The following is a 23,998-nucleotide window of genomic DNA, read 5'->3' on the forward strand; positions in this document are numbered from 1 at the left end:
CAGCTGCAAAATAAGGAATCGCAAAATTTGCTATTCCTTTTTTTGCTATTGCACTTAAGGAATCGCAAATTTTGCAATTCCTTAAATGCAATGTATCAAAGAAAAAATAATTCAAAAATGCCCATAAGGATTCGCAAATTACCACCAACTTCTAGTTGGTGGTAAGTTGCGAATTCTTTTAAAAAAGCAATTTTCAAAAAGAAGAAAGGTGCCATATGACGCCTATACATGCCCTTAGGGCATGTATGTGCGCCATATGCCCCCCACTTGTCATTTTCAGGGGCGCAGCAGGGTGTTCTTGAGACACCCCTGAACCCTTGAAAATATTCCTAATTTGCGATTAGCAAATTGCTAATCGCAAATTTCCCTTTCATTCCTATGGGCCTCCTGGCTCACAGAAATTAATGGGTAATTTGCGATTAGCAATTTGCTATTCGCAAATTAGGAATGTTAAGGACTCGCTAAGAAGAAGTGATTTTTTACATACATAACGTTTAGCGAATTCTAAATAGCGATTCCTTAAAAATCGCTATTTAGAATTCGCAAAACGGAACTATGATACATATGGCCCTATATTTGCTATTTATTGCGAGATAGTTTGTCAATATAGGCGAATTCGCAAATAATATTCGCAGATTGTGATCTTTGCAAAATAGGTAATCGCAAATTTTGTGAATACCTATTTTGCAATGCGAAAATCTGTTCTACATAGGAGGAGGCTATTTTGCGATCGCAAACCCAGTTTTTTGCGAATTGCAGTGTTTGTGGAAAATTTGTTTTTTTCAGCTCAATATGAGGTTTGCAGGGGATTCTAGGTAAGAAAACGTTGGGGGATCCACGCAAACCATACCTCGCTGGACTCCCCCGAGTGCCCAGTTTTCAGAAATGTGGGGGTTTGGAACATTCCCAAGATGGCCATTGAGCCCAGGGCCAAAAACCCAGGTGACTCCAACCTTGCAAAACCAGGTTGTTTTGTGATAGGAAATTTTGATGTCTCCTCAATACGTTTTGGCCCCTTGACTGTCATAGGTACTTGACCCACACACACGAGTGAGGTACCATTTTTATTGGGAGACCTGGGGGAGCGCTGAGTGGTAGGAAATTTGTGTCAGCCCGGTGATCCCACAACTTTCCCACATAGACATTTCAGAAAATGTTTATGTTTTCAACTCAATTTGAAAATTGCAGGGGATTCTGGGTAGGAAAACGTTGAGGAGCTCATGCAATCCATACCTCCCTGGACTCCCCTGTGTGTCTCATTTTCAGAAATGTGTAGGTTTGGTAGGTTTCCGATGATGGCCGCCGAGCCAGGGGACAAAAATCCAGGTGACCCCCATTGCAAAAACAAGATTTTTTTGTGATAGGTAATATTGATGTCTCCTTAATATGTTTTGGGTCCTTGTCTGTCGCGAGTACTTGACCCACCCAAGTGAGTGAGATACCATTTTTACCAAGAGACCTGGATCACTGACATAACCTCGACAGACCGAATATCGACTGGACAAAATATCGATGACTAATTATCGACAACAAAATTATCGATTTACTATACTTACACAACAAACATCAAAAATATCGACTACACAATATCGACTACTAAAAACAACGACTACAACAATATCGACTCACAACATTATCGATTTCTAAAACACCGATTATTAAATATTTATATAACAACAGTCAAAATATCGATTACACAAACATAGATAGCAAATTTATCGATTGTAAAAAAATCGCCATTAATAGATCCTAAAATAAATGACTTTATTATTTAATAATTAAGTCATACTGATCATAAAAAACCAGATTTAGTTAATATAAATAGATGACATATATTATTTATTTTCATAACATTTACAACACACAATAAATACTAACATACATTTTATAATACATAAACAATGTTTCGACCTTCTACACATTTTTTACAACTAATTATATATATTCCTCCACTTTACAAATATCAAAATAACATTACCTAGAACATTACCTATACAAAATAAATCCTTACACATTCAATAAACGTTAATTGGCGTCACCCATATAAGGAAAGCAATTAGCATAACAGAAAAAAAAAATCAAATCAACAAATAAAAACAGACTATCCATTTAAACAACCAATCCTATTTTTGAAACAATTAACCTAATACTATATAAATGAAATAATAAGTAACTAAAAACGCAGTATACATCTCCTAAGTAAAGGAAGACGAAACTCTGCTGGATTTCTGGAAGAAAACTGATGGACTTCAACAGAAAGAGACCTACACATATCTAAAGTAAGTACTACTACATTATTAGTCAGCGAAAATGTAACTCTCAAAGCTCACACCTATATTTTAAAGCAAAATACATCAAATATATCTTTTTTTTTAGCACTCATCCTACAGATGAAAAAAAAAAACAGAAGACCTACACAACACCTGGACATCAAAAGTTACATATAAAAAAGTAAGTATATATTAGAAATGTAAAATCGAGAATTAATAGATAGGTAACTAAATCTAAACTAGCAAAAAACGTCGAACAAATTATCATAAATAGTAATAAAATATTTCTACACATTTTCTCAACTTCCACAGGTACAAAAAGATATACACAGAAAATAACAGTTTGAAGAACATCAACAGCTGAAAATAACGACTTGAAAGCATCAAAACATTTACAGGTAAAATACAAATGTGTGAAACTGTATAATGTGATTAGAACATTTTTTTTCCTTTAAAAATATTTACATTCTCTTTTAATTACCTCCTAGCACTACAATACTATCATGACTGAAGGAGCTAAATTCATTTATTCACAAAAAGGGAAAATGCTTCTTTGTTACATGGGATATGTCTACACTCAAGAGAAACAAAAAGATTTGAAAGTGTTTTGGAAGTGTACGAAATATTATGCCAACAAATGTTATGGTAGAGCTATAACTCAGGAAACTACTGTTACTTATACTAAAGAACATAATCACCCACCCAATGTAACAGAAATAGAGATTAGACAAATGCTAGATTCCCTTAAAGAAGCTAGTACTAGCACTGATCAACCAACAACTGCTATTCTGAAACACCATTTAAGTGTACTTCCCCAACATGCTTCTAGCCAATTACCATCTATAGAATCCCTTAAAAGAACAGTAGCTAGACAAAAAAGAGCAACATGCACTACTCCTCCCACACCAAAAACTTTAGAAGAAGTCCAAATTCCACCTGAACTCTCTGTAACTCACAATAAAGAAAATTTTATACTCTATGACAACAAATCTAAAGATAAAAGAATTATACTGTTTGCCACAGCAAACAACATGACAAAACTTACCCAATGCCAAACTTGGATGATGGACGGTACTTTTTCTGTATGCCCCAAACCTTTTTATCAATTATACACCATCCATGGTCATTTCCAAAATGCAAATATTCCATTCCTTTATGCCCTTCTACCAAACAAACAGCAAACTACCTATCAAGAAATACTAACTGAAGTCAAGCAACATACTAACAACTATTTTCCACAAAAAATTATCATTGACTTTGAAAAAGCTATGATAAACAGCATCCTTAAAACATACCCACACACAGCAATACAAGGTTGCTATTACCACTTTAATCAATGTATCTGGCGACATCTACAAAAATCAACCTTGAGTATCCAATACGCCACTGATAGCACATTTGCTTATCAAATCAAAAAACTCATCGCCCTAGCCTATGTTCCACTAACAGATGTAACTGAGCACTGTAACTTATTAATAGACAGCCCCTACTATAAAAGAAACGAAGATAAACTAAGCCCTATGCTTGACTACTTCGAAGACACATGGGTAGGAAGGCTACACAGATCAGGCCATAGAAGACAACCCAAATACCAAATAGCTTGGTGGAATGTCTACCTTAGCACACTAAATAAGGAAGCAAAAACAAACAATGCAGTTAAAGGATGGCACAATGCCTTCCAAGCAACTACAGGCCGAGGAACGCCTACCCTTCACAAATTAATACAATCCTTACAAAAAGAACAAAGTTACCAGGAGCTCCGAATGGAGCAATCAGTAACTTTGATTGGACCTAAACTCACCAAAGAAACTAAAAAAATGTATAACACACTCCAAAGTCAAGTTACCCTCTATCCAACTAGCAAAGGACTAGAATATCTATCAATGATTGCCAAAACTATTCTTTAAAACATTACATAACTATACACGTAAAACTAAACATATTTTTCCTAAAATTCTTCATTATAATATGTAACAAATTGCAATTAAATTATCAAATACATAATATTAACATATATAAAATGTATTTAGATAATGTATTTACAAAATGTTACATACAACGTAAGTAAAGCAAAATTAAAAACAGTTTTCCCACCCATTAAAAATCCAGAAAATACTTACATTTCTGATGCAGCTTCAAACGTAATCCAATTCCAAGCAATCCATAGGACACCATTCCAAAAACCCATACAATCCATGAAAGCCCAAAAAAAATGCAAAAATACAAGCAAATGCATAGCGACTCCTTTCCACTTCAGTAGACACCAGATACCATAGAAAACCCAAAAATCCGTAATGGCGAAAAATAAACGCTCCAAGAAAATGTAAAAACCCAAAAAATAGTGTGCAAAAATAAGAGTATATAATACTCGTTACACAGCTGTGATCAAAAAAGAAGGGAGTCCTCCAAAACAGCGAAACGCGACGATAACCTAGAAAAAATAAATAACATACCCACCCACATAAAAACACCCATACATATATAAAAACACATATTTATACATCAAACATATTATCTTAGTAACATTTAAACATATTACCTCATCTCACACACCTACAACAAAAACGCGGTAAAAATCCAATATCGTACACTCTACCTAACACCGAACACACAATCTTCTCTAATTAACTCTACCTACATAAACATAAACACAGCACACATACACTAGCAATAAGTTCAGAAACTTATAAAACACAATTAAAACAAACTTACCCTCTCTAACGCGAAGCAGCACCCAACCGCGATCTGTTGAAGCACCAAATACGCCTAAGTAACATTACGCGGTTAAAAAGTAGTCCCTGTATACAGCTAAATGCTATTTAATTTCTATATTCCAACACTTTAAAAAATACACAGAGTATTATATTAAGTGTAAATATTTATTTAAAGTGTATAAAATTATTTCATAAATATTCATAAGTTTGAAATAATTATTCTACTGTTATGTTATAGTTAAAAAATTAATTATTGATTTATAAATACATTTAGTAAATAATGTTAATGTAAAAATAAATTGCATATATAAGTTTGTTACAAGAAATGTTTTTTTTAAATTTGCAAATATTATGTAAAACATTATGTATGTATATAATAAATGTTTTTGGTGTTTATGTATTTAAAAATGAATATTATAAATATGTTCAATATTCATAATAATTATTTCCAAAAATATAACATGACTTGGTAATAAACAAAAATGTTACAATTACAAAAAAATGTACATAATTTGCAATCACAATAAATTCAATGTGTATCTGAATAAATATTTTGTTATTAAATAAAAAGTACATATTACCAATTTGTTTCAGAAACTATTTAAATGTTAATATATGTAAAAGATAAAAAAATTATGTTAATATAATTTATGTGTTAAAAACATATACATGTACTTCATATTTTTGTTATGTTAATAAAAACATTGAATGAAAATTTTTGATTATAAATAAAAAATGATTCTCTACTTACAAATAAATTTTTATATGTGAATAAACAATTTTTCATTTATGGCATTTAACCCTGTCTATGTTTCCTTCTTTATTATTGTATATAAATATTATTTGCATATTAAATAATCTATTAAAAAATACCTTATACATTTAAATATGTTTAAAAATGTATTAATATTTAAAGTCCTACAATACCAATAATTGTTTTAATGTATATTAATTGAAATATTTTATATAAAATATATGAAAAAGTAACTAATTTAATAGACATTTAAATTGACCATATTTTTACCCTGTATCCCTCTAACCTAAAACCCTAAACTGACCCAAAGCCCTAAAAACACCCCTTTACCCACAAACTAAAAACTGACCCAGAACCCACAAAATACCCCTTTACCCACTAACTGAAAACTGACCCTGACCCCTAACAATAACCCTTTACCCACTAACTGAAAACTGACCCTGACCCTAAAAATACCCCTTTACCCGCTAACTGAAAACTGACCCTGACCCCTAAAAATACCCCTTTACCCAAAAACTGAAAACTGACCCTGACCTCTAAAAATACCCCTTTTCCCACAAACTGAAAACTAACCCTGCAACCAAAAAAATACCCTTTACCCAAATACTGAAAACTGACCCTTAACCCTAAAAATAGCCCTTTACCCACTAACTGAAAACTGACCCTGACCCCTAAAAATACCCCTTTACCCACTAACTGAAAACTGACCCTGACCCCTACAAATACCCCTTTACCCACTAACTAAAAACTGACCCTGACCCCTAAAAATACCCCTTTACCCAAAAACTGAAAACTGACCCTGACCTCTAAAAATACCCCTTTACCCACAAACTGAAAACTAACCCTGCAACCAAAGAAAGACCCTTTACCCAAATACTGAAAACTGACCCTTAACCCTAAAAATAACCCTTTACCCACTACCTGAAAACTGACCCTAACCCCTAAAAATACCCCTTTACCCACTAACTGAAAACTGACACTGACCCCTACTAATACCCCTTTACCCACTAACTGAAAACTGACCCTAACCCCTAAAAATACCCCTTTACCCAAAAACTGAAAACTGACCCTGACCTCTAAAAATACCCCTTTACCCACAAACTGAAAACTGACCCTGCAACCAAAAAAATACCCTTTACCCAAATACTGAAAACTGACCCTTAACCCTAAAAATACACCTTTACCCACTAACTGAAAACTGACCCTGACCCCTAAAAATACCCCTTTACCCACTAACTGAAAACTGACCCTGACCCCTACAAATACCCCTTTACCCACTAACTGAAAACTGACCCTCACCCCTACAAATACCCCTTTACCCAAAAACTGAAAACTGACCCTGACCCCTAAAAACACCTTTATCCACAAACTGAAAACTGACTCTGAAAGAAAAAAATTACCCTTTACCCAAATACTGAAAACTGACCCTGAACCCTACAAATACCCCTTTACCCACTAACTGAAAACTGACCCTGACCCCTAAAAATACCCCTTTACCCACTAAATGAAAACTGACCCTGACCCCTACAAATACACCTTTACCAAAAAACTGACAACGGACTCTGCACACAACATATACCCCTTAATAACCAAACAGAAAAGTAACCCAGAAGACTAAACCAACCTCTTTCCCCAAATACAAAATAATATATATATGAGAATATCTATAATTATATATATATATGTTATATATATCTTTATATATCTAATTATAAATATATTATATATATATGTAATTAAATGTAATTAGACAATTATATTTCATATATATATATTTTATATTTTATTATTATAATATTAGTTATATCTATTTATATCTATATAATTAACATATTTTAAGTCTTTAACAATTATTTCATTATGAATACCAATTAATTAATTAACATATGTCATTATTTATAATTAATTAACTTCCCACCCTATACCCCTATTAACACACAACCCACTACATAACATAAAAATGTGAGATGTAACATAATTTACTATAATAGCATTAATGTTAATAAATTTACAATTACATAAAATATAATTAACATATTTAATTTATTTTACAAATATTTAATTATTCATAACAATTAACTAATTAACATAATTAATTACTTACAATTAAATTACTTCCCACCCTATTCCCCTATAATCCCACAACCCACTACATATCCTAAAAAAGTTTGATTTTACATATTCAACAATAATTCCATTTATTTAAATAAATTAACAATTAGATTATATATAATTAACATATTTTAGATAAATAACAAGTATTTACTTATTCTTACCAATTAATTAATTAACAGATTTAATTACTTACTATTAAATTACTTCCCACCCTAATCCCCTATAATCCCACAACCGGCTACATGAAAAAAATGATTTAAATAAGCATAATTCTCAAATAAGCTATTAAAATAACATATTTACCAATTACATATTATATATTTAATTAAATAGTAATTTAACAATTAATTACATATTAATACCAATAATTATATTTACATATTTAATTAATTAATACCAATTAATATATTTACATATTTAATTAATTAATACCAATTAATATATTTACATATTTAATTAATTAATACCAATTAATATATTTACATAATTAATTAATTAATACCAATTAATATATTTACATAATTAATTAATTATATTTAAAATACTTCCCACCCTATTCCCCTAAAAACCCACTACCCGCTCCTAGAAATTATTATAGTAATATAATTTTTTTTTAATTTATTAATTATTTTTAACATTAATTCTATATAAATAAATAAATAAAATTAATACATTTTAACACAAAATGCTATTATAAAACATTAAAACAATGTACATTGAACTATTACATATTATATATATACATATTAAAATTCGATATCATGAGAGTCGATATTGTGACAGTCGATAACACAACTTTCGATATTTTTAAACTAATAAACATATCGATATTTTTTACTGACGATATTACTTACTCGATATTTTTTATGTCGATATTTTTTACATACATAACAATCGATAAAAAAAAAATCGATATTACTTACCTCGATATTAATGCCATCTCGATATTCTCTAGTCGATATTATGTCCAGTCGAAATAAATGACTCGATATTAAGACTGTACACCAAGAGACCTGTGGGAATTATGGGTGATAGGAAATGTGTGTCAGTCCGGTGATCCCACAACTTCCCCACACAGAAATTTGAGAAAATGTGTTTTTTTCAGCTTAATTTGAGGTGTGCATGGGATTCTGGGAAGGGAATTGTTGGGGGATCAACGCAAGCCATACCTCATTAGACTCCCCAGGGTATCTAGTTTTCAGAAATGTGTAGATTTGGTAGGTTTCGCAAGATGGTCGCCGAGCCTGGAGCCAAAAACTGAGATGAACCCCACTTGCAAAACCAGGTCATTTCAAAAAAGGGTAATTCTGATGTCTCCATAATATGTTTTGGGCCTTTCCCTGCCACGGGTACTTGGCACACCCACACAAGTGGGGTACCATTTTTATCAGGAGACTTGGGGAAATGCTGGGTGGTAGGAAATTTGTTGTTTCTTTCTGAAGCATGAACATTTTGGCACAGTAATGCAAGGAAAATGTGACAGTCACATGTAGAGGTTTGTAGGACATTGTGGGTAAGATAACGTGTTGGGATCTACAACAGACACATCACCATGTACTCCCATGGATGCTTAGTTTAAAAGAATATGTAGAGTTGGTATGTTTTTCTTAGATGTAATGTGGTGTGGAGGAGTGTGGCTCAATGGTTAGAGTGGCAGACCCTGATGCAGAGTTGTGGCCAGGGACCAGGGTTCGATTCCCGCCTTGGCGGGGCCTCGGGCTCAATTTCCTTGGACCTGTTAATTCTCGCCTCGGTGCCTATTCTAATCACGGGCCCCACGCTGCAACTCTGGGCAATATCTTGTTTAGCCTCCGCACCGGCCCCAACAGCGCTAAGGATGCCTGGCTTCACCCTGGGGGTGCCCAGGAGTGGACACTTCACAGGGAAAGCCAGGAGGGGTTCCACAGCGGTATGAGTATCAGCGCCAGGAAGCAGAATAGGCAACACCGCAAGGTGACCGTCTGGTGACAGTGCGCTCTATAAGTACCATGACATTCACATTCATTCACCTTGGCAGAGAGACAAAAAAGTCAAATATTACAGCACAACCATCAATTCCTCAAACACACACAAATACTGGTTGGAATTGGCAAGAGTGATGGTTCAGTATATAAGATTTTATTAACAAGAGGTTTCACAAAAAATAAATGCACTGTCAATCAATGAAAGGACAAAAAACTGAACCAGTGACTCCCAGCTTGTAAGCTGTAAAGTCGCGTTGAGGCCCCAACTGCTTTACAGGCCATTCATATACCTTTCGTATGTGATACACACAAGACCATTGACACCACAAGGCATGGAACCAACACATCACAACATACACAAAAAGGGAAAAGGGACACCCAGCTTGAAAAAGACAGAAAAGACAAATATTTCTGCACGATCATCTATTCCTCAAGCACACACACATACTGGCTGGATTTGGCACGAGGGTGAGTGATGGTTCAGTATATACAATTGTATTAACAAGAGATTTCACAAAAATGAAATGCACTGTTAATAATTGAAAGGACAAGAAACTGAACTATTGACTCACAGCTCGTGAGCTGTTAAGCCACGACAAGGCACCAACCTCTTTACGGGCCATTCATAGACCTTTCATACATGTGACACATACAAAACCATTCACAACGCCAGCCGCGGGACCATCACATTACAATACTCACATCAGCAGACATTGCCATTCAAGGGCCCATCACTTTCACAAGCCCACATGTCTGACACAGCAACCACACCAGCTGACGGACTGCATGGACTGGTGCTTGGCTACCATTGTGCGTTGTGACCAGCACAAGTCACTACTCACACACCGCCGGCCAAACAACAGTCCACGCACACCCCTAGCCGAGCGCCAGTTCATCCACACTGCCAGCCAAGCGCCAGTCCATGCACACCACCAGCCAAGTGCCAGCCTACAAACACCACCATTACATTACGGTTTTTTTTAATGCATAACAGGAAACAAAAAACAAATTGTAAATAGATACAAATCTACTAACACAAAATCTGAATCTAATTACATTGCATAAATGCCAACCTTAAAACTGAACAAAAAATCTAAAACAATACAGACCAGGTAGTTCACTTTACCACTCATGGATGCACCCAAAAATTATTTTGTGTGTGGTACATTCTAAAACAAGCAGGCACACAAAGCACAGAGTTAGAAGTACACTTGGGGCAAAACATATGAGTCTCCTTCCACGTATCTTATCGTAAACAGACTCTACATTTCCTACTGGGAAAGTCTTTTGAGGGCGTGGGAGGAATATGATCAGGAAAGTGGCGATCTTTCAATCTAGCCACACCCTCCACAACTGCAACTTTAGGAACACTTGCCTGTTCCACTACAACAAGGCTGCCTATTACAGACTTCTGAAACTAAGAAAAAGTCATCTTTAACTCTGGACAACAATTCTTAAATACAACAAAAGCATTGAAGGTTACCAAGTGAAAAAGATGGTTAGCCAACTTCTTACACCAAATGTAAGGCTAACAAAGAGCAGTGTAAGGTTCCAACCTCTGATCTACTCTATCAACACCACCCATGGGCCTATTATAGTCTAAAATGCACACAGGTTTGCACACTTCAGCAACCTGACTCCAAACAGTCACAGGTGTAGTGCTTTCATCATGGATGGTGGTCAGCATGTAGAAATATCTCCTGTCTTCAAACTTCACAGCTAGAAGTTCCTCACTACAGAACACACTCCACTGTCCCGCACAAGCTTCTGACAAACAAGTTCTTTTGGGAAACCTTTACGGTTAGAGCAGATTGTGCCTCACGCAACAGTGTCCACTTTGGCTAATTCCCTGAATAATTGCACACCAGTGTAGAACTTATCTACATATAAATTGTGACCTTTGTTAAACAGTCCTTTACCGAGTTCCCACACAATTTTCTCAGTCACTCCAAAAGTGGAAAGACAACCAGGTGGGTAAATCCTGAAATCCCTACAGGGGTACACCCTGAAATTAGAGAGATATCCAGTTCTACTGTAACACAGCATATACATCTTAATTCCATAGCATGTCCTCTTGCTGGGAATGTATTGCCTAAAAACCAAGCAGCCCTTGAACAAGACCAAAGACTCATCCACTGCTACTTCTTTGACTTGAGCATAGATCTTTGAAAATCGATCTACAAAGTGATCAATGACAGGCCAAATCTTAAAAAGAGTGTCACAATCAGGTTGATCTCGTGGCACCGCTAAACTATTATCGACAAAATGCAGCATCCGAAGCAGAAGAAAATACCTATCACGACTTATGACTGCCGGAAATATACCCGTTGCCATCAAGGGACTAGTAGACCAATATGAAGGCATTAATGGCTTTCTTAGCAAGCCCATCAAAAAGCTGAACCCAAGAACTTCTTCAACTCATCCAGATTTGTGGGATTCCACTCGGTAGGTCTAGAGTGGGGCCTAAGGCTGGTACTGTTGTCTCTCAAATACTGTTCAGCATACAAATTAGTCCGCTCAACAATATCTGCCAAAAATACATCATCCATAAACAACTGAAAAACATTTATCGGCAAAAGATTTCAGTATCCACTCTACACCCTGGAACACCAGTAAAGTCTGGCAATGCTAGCTGCACCATGCCTGGGGCAACCCAGAGGTCAGTACTTCCAACGGGAAGCCTTGCGGCCCCAGGCTGCAGCCCATGGGCCTCTTGCTGCATTATCAGCACATCAATGTCCTCCTTTAAAACAGGCACTTCATCCCCACTAAGAGTAGCTTCATTGGCACTGAGAGTAGCTTCTTTATCCGATGGTTCCTCGTGGACAGACTACTCATGGCCTGAATCTTCCACTCCCTTCTCTGCATTAGATGCAGAGTCAGTCTCTGAACCATGGTCAGAGGGAGACTCAAAAAGCATACCAACAACCTGCTGAGCGGTAATCCTGCAGATATCCTTAATCCTTATTAAGAAAGGAGACTTCACAAACAAGTCAACAACAACCAACACTGTGAAAAATAAGTAAGTAATGAAAGTGTGGCATTATCACAAAGATCTATATACTCAAAAACTATACTATTCACTTGCAAGAGACAGCTACATTTACCAGCACCTTTTCTAAAGACTCACAGCAAAAACAAACAATATCAAACTATGAAGAAAAAACAAAACCAATTACTCACAAGACAACAAAATACACATCAAGTACAAATGCAAAATGTTTTTCACACTCAATAAAACAGAGCTAAACATTCAGCTATTATTATACCATTTACAAAAAGACATTAATGAAGAGAAATGAAACTCATTTAGAGTGAATAGATAAAAAAACATTTTCTTAGGAAACACATACAACTACACAAACTGCAGAACCACCAGTGACGAAACTGCCATCTGGAACATCAGTCAAAAGCCATGAACTAGAATAAAAAGGAGAATTAAAATATTACATTAGAATTTCACAAGAAATAAAACAATTAACATTATAACACGCTAAGTCAGTACTGAAATGGCCAATCTGCCACCAAGGTGGACAGAAAACCAGACAAAAGTAAATAATAACTGATGTCCCATCCAATTGTGGCAACCCTTACCTAAGGGGCCACGCCAAAACATAAATATCTACAAATCCCTGGTGCTAGTGGGGTTTTTACCCCCCCATTCAGATGGGTCTTCAAATAGGGCTGACCCGCCCCCGCTGGGAGGGGGGGGGAGAAACTGGCCACAAGCATAAAAAAAAGAATTAGGAGTCAATCTTTCTCTAAGGGACTGTCTCCATGCACTATAAAAACAAATCCCTGGCAATAATGGGGTTTTCTGCCCCCCTGGGACAAAAAGGCCCCAAAAAATGGGCTGATCTGACCCTGTCCCAATCATGCAGCAAGAATGCCCCCACTAGGCACCAGGGATTTATTTTTTGCGGAAATGGAAGCGACCCCGTGAGCAAGGGTTGCTTCCTCTTGGGGCAAATATTGTTTGACTTTTCTGCCCCCCACCCCACCCGGGGACAGATCGGCCTGGTTTCTAATAATTGTTTTTATTTTCAGAGGTACCAGACAAGGTTGTCCTTTGTCTTCGTTGTTATTTCTTCTTGTTATTGAACCCTTATTTACTTCTATTAGAAAATGTATTGCTATCACTAGTATTAATATCAAGGATGTTATAATCAAAACATTAGCATATGCAGATTATATACTTTTGTTTATTAGTAATCCTGAATCCTCACTTCCTCCATTATTAGATATTATCTCAATGTATTCTCAGATTTCAGGTTATAGTAGCAACAAAACAGAATTTTTTCTTCTGAATATTCATCGTACAACTGATCTGTTTAGAATTAAATATCTTGGAATATAGTTTTCCACTTTTATTAAAAAACAATTACATTACATTTTGAATCTATTATACGCTATATTAAAGATAAAGTCTCTAGATGGTCTACATTACACTTGTCATGGTGGGGAGAAATTGATTCAATAAACGAGAAGAGAGAATCTGCCCAGTTTGCAACAACAGAAAAGAAGATATGGTCCATGTCCTGTTCTTTTGCCCTGCCTATTGTGCAATACGGAGATCTTGGCTGGCACCGCTGTGTAGAAATTTGGGCTTAAAAAATTGTGCTCAGGCTTGTAGAATTTTAAGATTTGATACTTCACCCCCTATTGTGTTCTCGGTCTCCCGCTTTTTATATGGTATGTGGCATAGAAGGTCTACTCTGATCAATTGTGTTAAAATGTGATTAATTGAACTGACTGTCATCCTTCATTTGATAACTTACTGTTTAATAATTTTATAACCAAGGTTTTTAACTATTTAAGTATTCTATGTATTTTACCTTGTATGTACATATTTTATTTGTGCTTTGATGGCCTTTGGCCGAAATAAAGTTATCAAATTGAAATGATTCAATAAAAATGGTTATAGCCCCTATTTTTTTGCTATGATTCCTAGTCAATTTTCTATGCAGACTATTGATCTGCATTTTCTAAGTTTCTTTGGAATACTAAAACACCCTCTGTCGGCAATCAAAAATTAAAAATGGCTAAATGTAATGGAGGTTGTGGCCTGCCAGATTATTTTAACTATCATAAAGTATTTATATTAAAACAAAGTTCCTTTTGGTTTAATCATTCCCACCTTAATAATCCCTCTACATGACTTCTTATAGAAAAAAGGTTAATAACACCATTTCCTTTACCTACTTTTCTAACTATGTCTAACACTTCAATGTTAATTAAGAAATCTATTACTCTGAACAATACAAAGTTAATATTTCAAGATTTAGATTCTTTTGATATGTCTTTATGGCCATATCCAAAATTAAAACTAATAGAACAGTAATATTTTGGCATTCCTGGATCAAGCTAGTATTTTCTATTTAAAAGATATATCCCATGCTAATACTTTTTTATCATTTTATGAATTACGGCAGAAATTTTGCTTTCCTCTTTCTGATTTTTCCAAATATGAGCTATCATGTAATTCTATTCTATACTCCTTTCTTAATAATTTTACCTGTACTATTAATTCAGATTCAGCAATTTATATTAATGCAGTATCTTCTTCATCTCACGCTGGTTCATTAATTTATAACAAATTAAATAATTTTCAAGGAAACAATATTGAGATGATTTCAACATTTGCAATAATGAATTTCAATATCTTTCTCATATGATATATGGTTAAATACATTTCAGGATAGTTACCTATATCACTATATCAAACAAATTCCTTTATTCTTTATAACTGCTTATGGACTCTGTTAACGTTCTTTCAAGCTAAGCTTCTATCTACTTCAAATTGTTGGCACTGTAATGTACAACCAGGTTTGTTAAAACATTTGCTTTTTTAATGTAATTTTGTTCTTCCATTTTGGAGTGAAGTTCGGGATGTTATAAAATAAATATAATTTTTTTCTGAATTACTTTTATTTAATATTTTGATTTACAAATCCATTGCTCTTTCTGCGAATCTGTTAAACTATTACATTTGTTATTGTCGGCTGCTCGGAAATCTGTTACTGCATGTTGGAAAGATGTGTCCCTATCATCTTTTCATGCTTAGTGGTCATTGATTATTTTTACTAGAAGAGGTGCTAATTTATCCTTGACAGGTATTGGTCATAATAGTCCCTCTTATCATTAATTTTGGAAACCGATTGATGATTATATAACTTCATACTTATAATGTTTATTTTATCTCTTAATTTTGATTAGTGTATTGGTAATTATATGTAGCTCTGTTAAAAAGAGAAATGTCTTTCCTATTAATAATATTTTCTTCCTTTCCCTTTTTATAGTATTATTCTTCACAATATATTGTACCTGTTAAATATTTATATATATATATATTGTTCTTAATAGAAAGGTTTTTTATTTTAAACTTTATTTATCATTTTAGATGTCAAAAGATACAGCATTGCACAAACAACATTGAGCGGTCATCTTACTAATTGCATTCAAGATAACACAGATCAGTTCAGAGTATGACAATTTGCAGGCATGAGTCCCTTACAATACAGAGCGTTGGAGTTACATAAATTCAATTAGCATGAATAGGTTACAGAATCATGCACTTCCATTCCCCTAGGCAAGTCTAGTATCAAACACATACAATAATAAACGAAGGTGCCATGGGTATATCCATCATGTGAGACTACAATAATTTTATTTAACTTTTGGCCATGCCCAGTCATCTAACTCCCGCTCGCACCTGCTACTCCGTGGGGTCATCCATAGCCGCGTTGACTAGGAGATATTGTCTGAAAGGCCAGCATATTTCCTCAAGGCATTGTAATTGTCAGATTGTGTTGAGCAATATGCCAGATCAGTTTGTCATTCCGCCAAGGTGGGCAAAGGGCCCCTCATCCATCTCATCGCTACTCCTCGTTTCACCAGAAGAAGGCCTATAGCAGCCAGCTTTCGCACACCTTTAAGTACTTCTAGAACTTGCTGTGGTAGAATGCTAGGCCTATGTATCCACACGTGAGCGTGCAGGGTCTCTGTAATATCTTTCCATGACAGGCGCGTTTAGTCCACCCTCCGCAAAAGGCTTAAAAAGGATATCCCACTTGACCCTAGGCTGTTTGCTAGCCCACACTAGTTGTGACAACAGATCATGCAAAGTATGAAAGAAGGATTGAGGCTTAGTAATAGGGATGTTTGCAAAGAGAAAGAGAAAGCAGGAAGCACCACCATCTTTGTCATGTCGTCCGCCCTACCATGGACAGAGGAAGCTCAATCCATGCCTCTACCACCTCCATTAATTTTTGTACTGCTCGACCATAATTCTCAGAGAGAACAAGATCTGCATTAGTGTGAATTTTAATGCCCAGATACCTGACCAGATCTGTGGTCCACTCCAGGGGATAAGCACTTTGTCCTTGTGGTATAGCGATAGCACGTGAATACAAGCCATTAATTCTCACCTGGGCCACCGGGCGGGCATGGTACTTCCACTAGCTGGATAAAAACATCCCCGTCTCCCACCCTCCAAAGGACTGCATATAAAAACCACCATTCGACAAAAGCTTTTTTGATATTTATAAATAGGGCTTCCGCTTTGACATGGGGACTAATGCACGCTATGGTGCCAAATAGAATGCGGAGATTACTGGAAAGGGACCGCCCTGGAACAAAATCAGTCTGCTCCAGGCCCACCACCTTAGGAAGAAGGGGGGCAAGTGTATTTGCCAGCTCCTTAGCGAAGAGCTTCGTATCGTGTTCAGAAGGGATTGCGGACTATAGGATGAACAATATTCAGGCGGCTTTCCGGGCTTAAGCATGGTTATTATTATAGCTTCCCTCATTGACGGTGGCATTATACCCGCCTTGGCCATTTCCTCAAAAAGCTTCACTAAGGGGAAGCACTTTGTCCTGATAAGTCTTATAAAAGGCCACTGTTAAGCCATCCGCCCCTAGGGTCTTTTCGTTAGGCATGTCCTTCAGCGCCGCGATAATTTCTGTAGGTCTCAACGGACCTATAAGTAACTCCCTGTCGCTATTTGTCGCTATTTGTCAGCTAGGTCATCGTCAAATAGGACAGATATTCATCATCTGAGTCAGGCTTGGATGCTTCTTTTGAAGTATAAAGCCCCGTATAGTAGTGCGCAAAGGCGGTGAGGACCGCAGGAGTGCCCTCCACCCTCACCTGATTACCATCATAAACACTAGTGATGTGACTATCAACCTTACTTGGTCTGATCGTTGCTGCCAGTGTGGCGCTGGGTCGGTCGCTCTCAGAATACACCCTGGCCACTGCATATCTCCCTAAATGTTTCACTTAATCCTCTGCAAAACCATAAAATTAACAGTTTTTTGTCTGAATCTGCTCAATAATCTGTGGATCGCCTGATTCCCACTACTTACTCTTTAAGTCCTTTGGGGCGCTTTCGATATTACTCAATTGAGTGCGAATAGAATGAAGGACACCTGCATCTTTAGAGATTGTGATACCTCGGATATACAGCTTAAAGGCTTCCCAAATAGAACACATGGTTGTCACACTGCCCAAGGTAGTGAGAAAAAACTTGTCTATGGCTTCACCAATCTCTGCTTGAAAGGCAGAGTCCAGCAGGGAGTATTGGGGAAAGCGCCACACCCGTTTGTAGAGAAGGGCATCTGGGAGCTTCATCCATCAAAGCACTGGGGAGTGGTCAGACAATGTATGGGCCACAATGGAAGAGAGCATAGTAATAGAGGCAAACCAGTAATCGATCCTTGTATGAATGTTATGCGCGGCAGAATAGTGAGAATCAGCTCTGCCCAAAGGTGATAGGTGACGCCAAACATCCCGCAACCCCTCGGCCTGAGCTATACCAGCGACAGCCTGTGCAGTGCACAAAGGTGGCCTGGGAGGCTCTCTGACGCAATCAAGGTCAGGATTCATTGTACAGTTGAAGTTCCCTCCCCAAAGGATGGGAAGTGGGAGTGTTGTGATATTTTGTGGTGTAGAGTGTGATAGAATTTCGGGTCATCATAATTGGGCTCGTAGACCCCTACTAATAGGACATTAAAGTGCTCTTTCCGACATTTGGCCAGTAGAAACCTACCACCTGGATCCACCTCTAGCACCTAGAGCTGAATGCCTCAATTCCTGCTGACCCATATGAGCACCCCCAAGAACACGAAGTGAAACCAACCGCTACGCAAGGTCCCTTCATACATCTTTGGGATAATAAGCCAGTCACAGCTAAGGGATGCATTTCTTGCAATATAGCCACATTAATATTATGGCGATAGAGGTACGCTACCACCTTGCGTATTTTCCAGTGGTCATTTATACCTCTGAAATTCCAGGAAAGGAAGCCAATAGATGCACTGTTATTGTTAGGTTTTGACATAAAAATGGTTACTCATTTTTGACAATCAATTGCTGACCAATGCTGTGACCTGTGTGCACACTGTGAACAATATTTGTTGAGACCTACTGAAAGACATTAGAATGACAAAAAAAAGAAACCCCCCCTAGAACCCAGCCACACCAAGTCATAAAACATAGACATGTCAACTTCTGTGACCCTAATCAGCCCCCCTCCCTCCTGTTACAATTACTGTCCCCAACTGGGACAACATCCCAACAATTTAAACCGAGGTGGAACACACACAAATGCAATGGCAGCCCAACTCCCAGTGTTAGTGGATAGTCAGATGTCGCCATCTGCTAATAAAAACCAAATAGTCACTGGGCACCAGTATTACTCTTCATTAGACTATGGGGCTGGCAAACTGCACTCCTACATACTGGCTGTCACACATGAGCACATTAGAATTATATCAGGGTATATGAGTCACAACTCAGGGACACAGATATATACTCTGTACAGGCCTCTAAGATCCCGAGGCACCCAGGACCTGCGTGCTCTTGAATACTGAATCTCCTGCAGCGCAGCGGTCTCCAAAGATGGTGAACGGGGAGATTTTTTGCCATGATCCACACAGTACTTTTTTAGATCATTTTGTAGCAGACTGGGGTCCGCGTAAATGCTTGGTCGGCTATCAAGAGTGACCCGGAGCCAAGCCGGTTATAACATCGCATAGTCATTCTGCAGTTCCCTAAATTTGCGCTTAACCTGGCCAAATTTCTTAAAAGCCTCCAGCACAAGTGGGTAAAATCAGGGAACAATGAGGGGTCTGAACCTTCGTGCCACAGGGTTTTCAAATCTCTACCACGCTTTAAGGCTGTGTCCCTGTCCCTATAGTTAAGCAGACGGGTGATCACAGTCCAAGGTGGAGCACCAGGAGGGGGACGAGGCCCCAGAGATTGGTGAGCCCGTTCGACGACGAAGACGTCAGAGAAGGTGTCTCAACCCAGTAAGGTCACCAGCAGCTTTTCGACAAAGATCTATATGTTATCGATAGAAGTAGATTCAGCTAGGCCTAAAATCCGAACATTTTTGCGCCAAGAGCGCTCCTCAATGTCCTCAGCTTTATCCTTCAGATATGTGAGAAGTTTCTCTATGTGCTTTTGCGCGCTCCCCATGTTGGTCTGAGCTGCTTCCGCATCAGCTATCCTGTACTCTGCCTTGCCAATCCGTTCTGCGTGTTTATCTACTCTCTCCAACATCCTGTCCATACGATATACCAGGGCGTCCATTTTGTCATCTATGGACGTCAGACTGTGCTGCATAGCCTCAAGAATTTGGCGAATGTTGCCCTCTGGTTCAGTAGTTTCCTCGTAGGGCTCAGAGGCGGTGCAGTCACAGTCTTCCTCATGGTGGCTGGAGGATTTGCGGCCTTCAAAGTGCAATTTCGTCTGGGATTCGTCAGGTTTTCCCCTTTTACCTACAAAAGCCTCATGTAGAGCAAATAGCGGCACCTCGGACACGTGTGGAAATGTGGCGCAGATAGCTGGGCAGGTCCCGGGGAGCAGGATGCCTCAAAGCCGCAGGGAGCGCGCTGAAGCAGATGACCAGATCCCCAAATTGCTATGGGCAGCGATAGCGCAAACAGAGGAACACTGTGGGTAGAGCGAGTCCCAGAGTAATGTCCTTCAGGCAGAGTGCACGTGAAAGTGATAGTGCAATGATAACTCCCAGTCCAGGTGGGCTCAGGCTCACCAGAGTGATGGCTAAATGCACACTTAGTGATAGGTAGGACTCCCCCTGCTTCAAAACAGCATGCAGCTTCCACCTGCCCTCTTACCGCTCAGGCACGTTCCAGGTGTTACCCAGGCATCAAAAGAACTGCAGTCCGGTCAGTGCCCGCATAGCTGGACCACGTGTGGAGGAGGCGAGCGCAGGCAACAAGCAGTCTGAGGGATTGGCTCACGGGCCCCAGAGTGACTCCCTGCCGAGCAATCAGCATGGTCACTGCCACGCACTGAACAGTCCAGATTCAGCAGTTCCTCGTGGGCAAGCAAGGCTGAGCCTCCCCGCAGGATTAGTCAGGCTGCTCCACGCCCAGCCGCCATTACACGGGGAGGCACCTAGGTGAATTCCAGCACCGTTAAAGCCGGTTGAGGCCACAACGCGCCACAAGGTAGAGGAGGGCAATGTCTGCCTCAGCAAAGCTCAAGCCGTGTAACATGGTGCACCCAGGCCCAGCAGATCAAGCTCTCCGCCCCACAGATCCCGCAACCACAGGCAAGGGCCGCTCTCTCAAAGTCACACACACTGATGCACAGAATCGTGCACAGCACAACCGGCCAGAGTATAAAGCGTCACTGTTGAATGCAGGGGGCCAGCTCTGCACAGCACATCCCAAACCACGCAGCTTTGTAGCCCGCGAAACAGCTGCCAGAGACTTCAGGGCAGGCATGAATGCGCATTACCCTGTAAGTCTGCCACCAGGGATTGTGGGACCTCCAAACATCCATTGAGTGGTCACTGCTGCTTACGATGCCGGCACCCATAATTTTCCCCTGATCAGGTGAGCAGAAGGCGCTAATTATTTCAGGATAGTTAAGACGACGGTCGAAGCCCTCCTAGGCTGTGGCCATCTTGGAGTCAAGCTAGCCAGGCCACCCTCAATAGAAAGGTTTTTCAGGGTACTTAGTATGGTAGACTTTTTTGTATTGTCTTTGCTTACTGAAAAGGATTGCCCTGATGCTTGAAGCTTGCCTTGAACCTTCAGAGGTCTGTCATGATGTTTGAGGACTGTCTTGCAGCTTGAACCAATAACTACCAGAGTGACTCAAAGGACTAGTTGGCTGGCCTCCTGTTCTCCTGCTTTCAGCTACAGGGACAGAAAAATCTGGAGCAACTTAAACCCTGCACCAGGAACCAGCATAAAAGTAGTCATGCCCTCCAAGTGGTGTCCACCCAGTCCTGGACCCTAAGAAGTGTGTTAAAGGTAGCCAAACAGCCAAAACCCAAAACTTTTCAACAAAAAAGTACTCTGAGTACCGACTGAAAACTGTGACCTACCAGCTCACTTATCTGCACAATGGTCATCTCCGGTCAGCATGATCCCACCGCATTCTTCTCCACAGCAGCAAATCCTGTTCAGATGCTCCTTCAGAAGGGGTAGCCGGTTTAGTGGAGCCCTCTTTAGCTGTAGCATGCAGCATTGTCTCACTGGAGATTGTTGAATTAAAAAAGTGATAAAATCTGAGCATAGAATTCTTCATTGTAACATTATTCAGCAGCTCCTCAATGATGACACCTCCTCCTCTGACACCGCCTGCAGCCATGCCCTGCCGAACTTTACCTTCTCAGACATTTTTCTTAAAAATGTCTCCTAAGTCTGAAGCTAATCTAAGACTGTATTCAATCCACCACATGTATCTGAACTGCACTCTATTGCAATGGGCCATATATTTCAACTGTGCCCCAGTCTTGTCCGACTAGATGCCCACATTTGGCACTTTGATCTTTTAGGCGTTAGTTTTTTCTAAAGGCCTTAAAGATTAATTGCTCCAGTTCTACTGTTTGGATTATTGTAATTTTCATGTCCAATAATTCATTAGAATGTATCTATCATTATAAAATGGTGTGGGATTTTTCTGGTGTTTTATTTTCACTTTATCTTTGTGTGTATGTTGCCTAAATACTTAACACAGTGCCTCTAAAGTAAGTCTAGCTGCTTTTGTGCCATGCCACCAGAGATCAAGGCTAGATTCATTTAGTGACTTTTGTGGTTCACCCTGACAAGAATTGTGGTGTTGCTTAAGAATGGTTCACACCCATTCAACCAAAAGCCCAATTTCTAAAACTTGCAGGTACATCATTTCACATGAGCCCTTTTGGTGAGAATCCCCAGCTGACAGGACTACAGGAACAATTTAGTTGCCAAGGGTGGTACCTCTGCAACCATTTTGTGGCCCTTATGTCAAACTATACATAAGACCATTAGTTTTTGTTAAAGAGTGAAGTCCTTACTGCTTATTATGGAGTAAGGCAAAGCATCGTAAGTCGCTGCCTTACCTTACTCTGTGTCAAAGAGGCATTCCATGGCTATTGTGGTAGGCATTTCCCCGCAACAGCCATGGACTTTGACAGTGCCCCAGATTTACAATATCCTGTCAACCTGCTGCAGTGCCAAACCTTCATGCCTCCATAGAGCAGGCATAAGAGGAGAAACTTTGACATTTCTCATTGGCTTTTCCTCTTTCCACACGTGCTGCATTCTGCAGCACATATAGAATGAGGAAAACCTCTCTCATGATTGATTTTGTTCCGGAAGGTGTCCTTTCCTGCACAAAAATAATCATGCTAACAACACAGACATCCTTACAACACGGTGCAAGGATGTCTGCATTAACACACAACTGCTAATTGTGCGCTAGCTAAAAGGATAGGAATGCACTGTATCGGTTTTGCAGACAGTGTATTCAAAAACATAAAAAACATGGCATAATTCCTAACCCACCTAGCTGTAAAGGACAAGAAGCAGACAATTATTTAAGTGTCTAAAGCATCATGTTGCAGCGCACTGCCATTTTGAAAGAGCACATTTTCCATTGAAATGGCCACTACATTTGCAGTATACAGTTTTACTGATACAACTATATTGCACACAAATGCAAAAGTGTGTACATTTTCAGAGAATAGTTATAAGTTGTGTGTCACAAAGTAAAGTGTCTTGATTGAACTAAAGTTTTGCAGTTCACTGTTAGGTATTTAGAATTTGTTAGGTTTTACCAACAAAAAAAATCCAACTTGCCTTCCTTTCACACTCCCTGTACCCTAGCAAGATTATCACACAATGCACTTTACTATTCTTTTTCTGACTGCAAAGTGA

The sequence above is a fragment of the Lissotriton helveticus genome, chromosome 1_1 (genome assembly GCF_964261635.1).
Source record: "Lissotriton helveticus chromosome 1_1, aLisHel1.1, whole genome shotgun sequence".
NCBI lineage: Eukaryota > Metazoa > Chordata > Amphibia > Caudata > Salamandridae > Lissotriton > Lissotriton helveticus.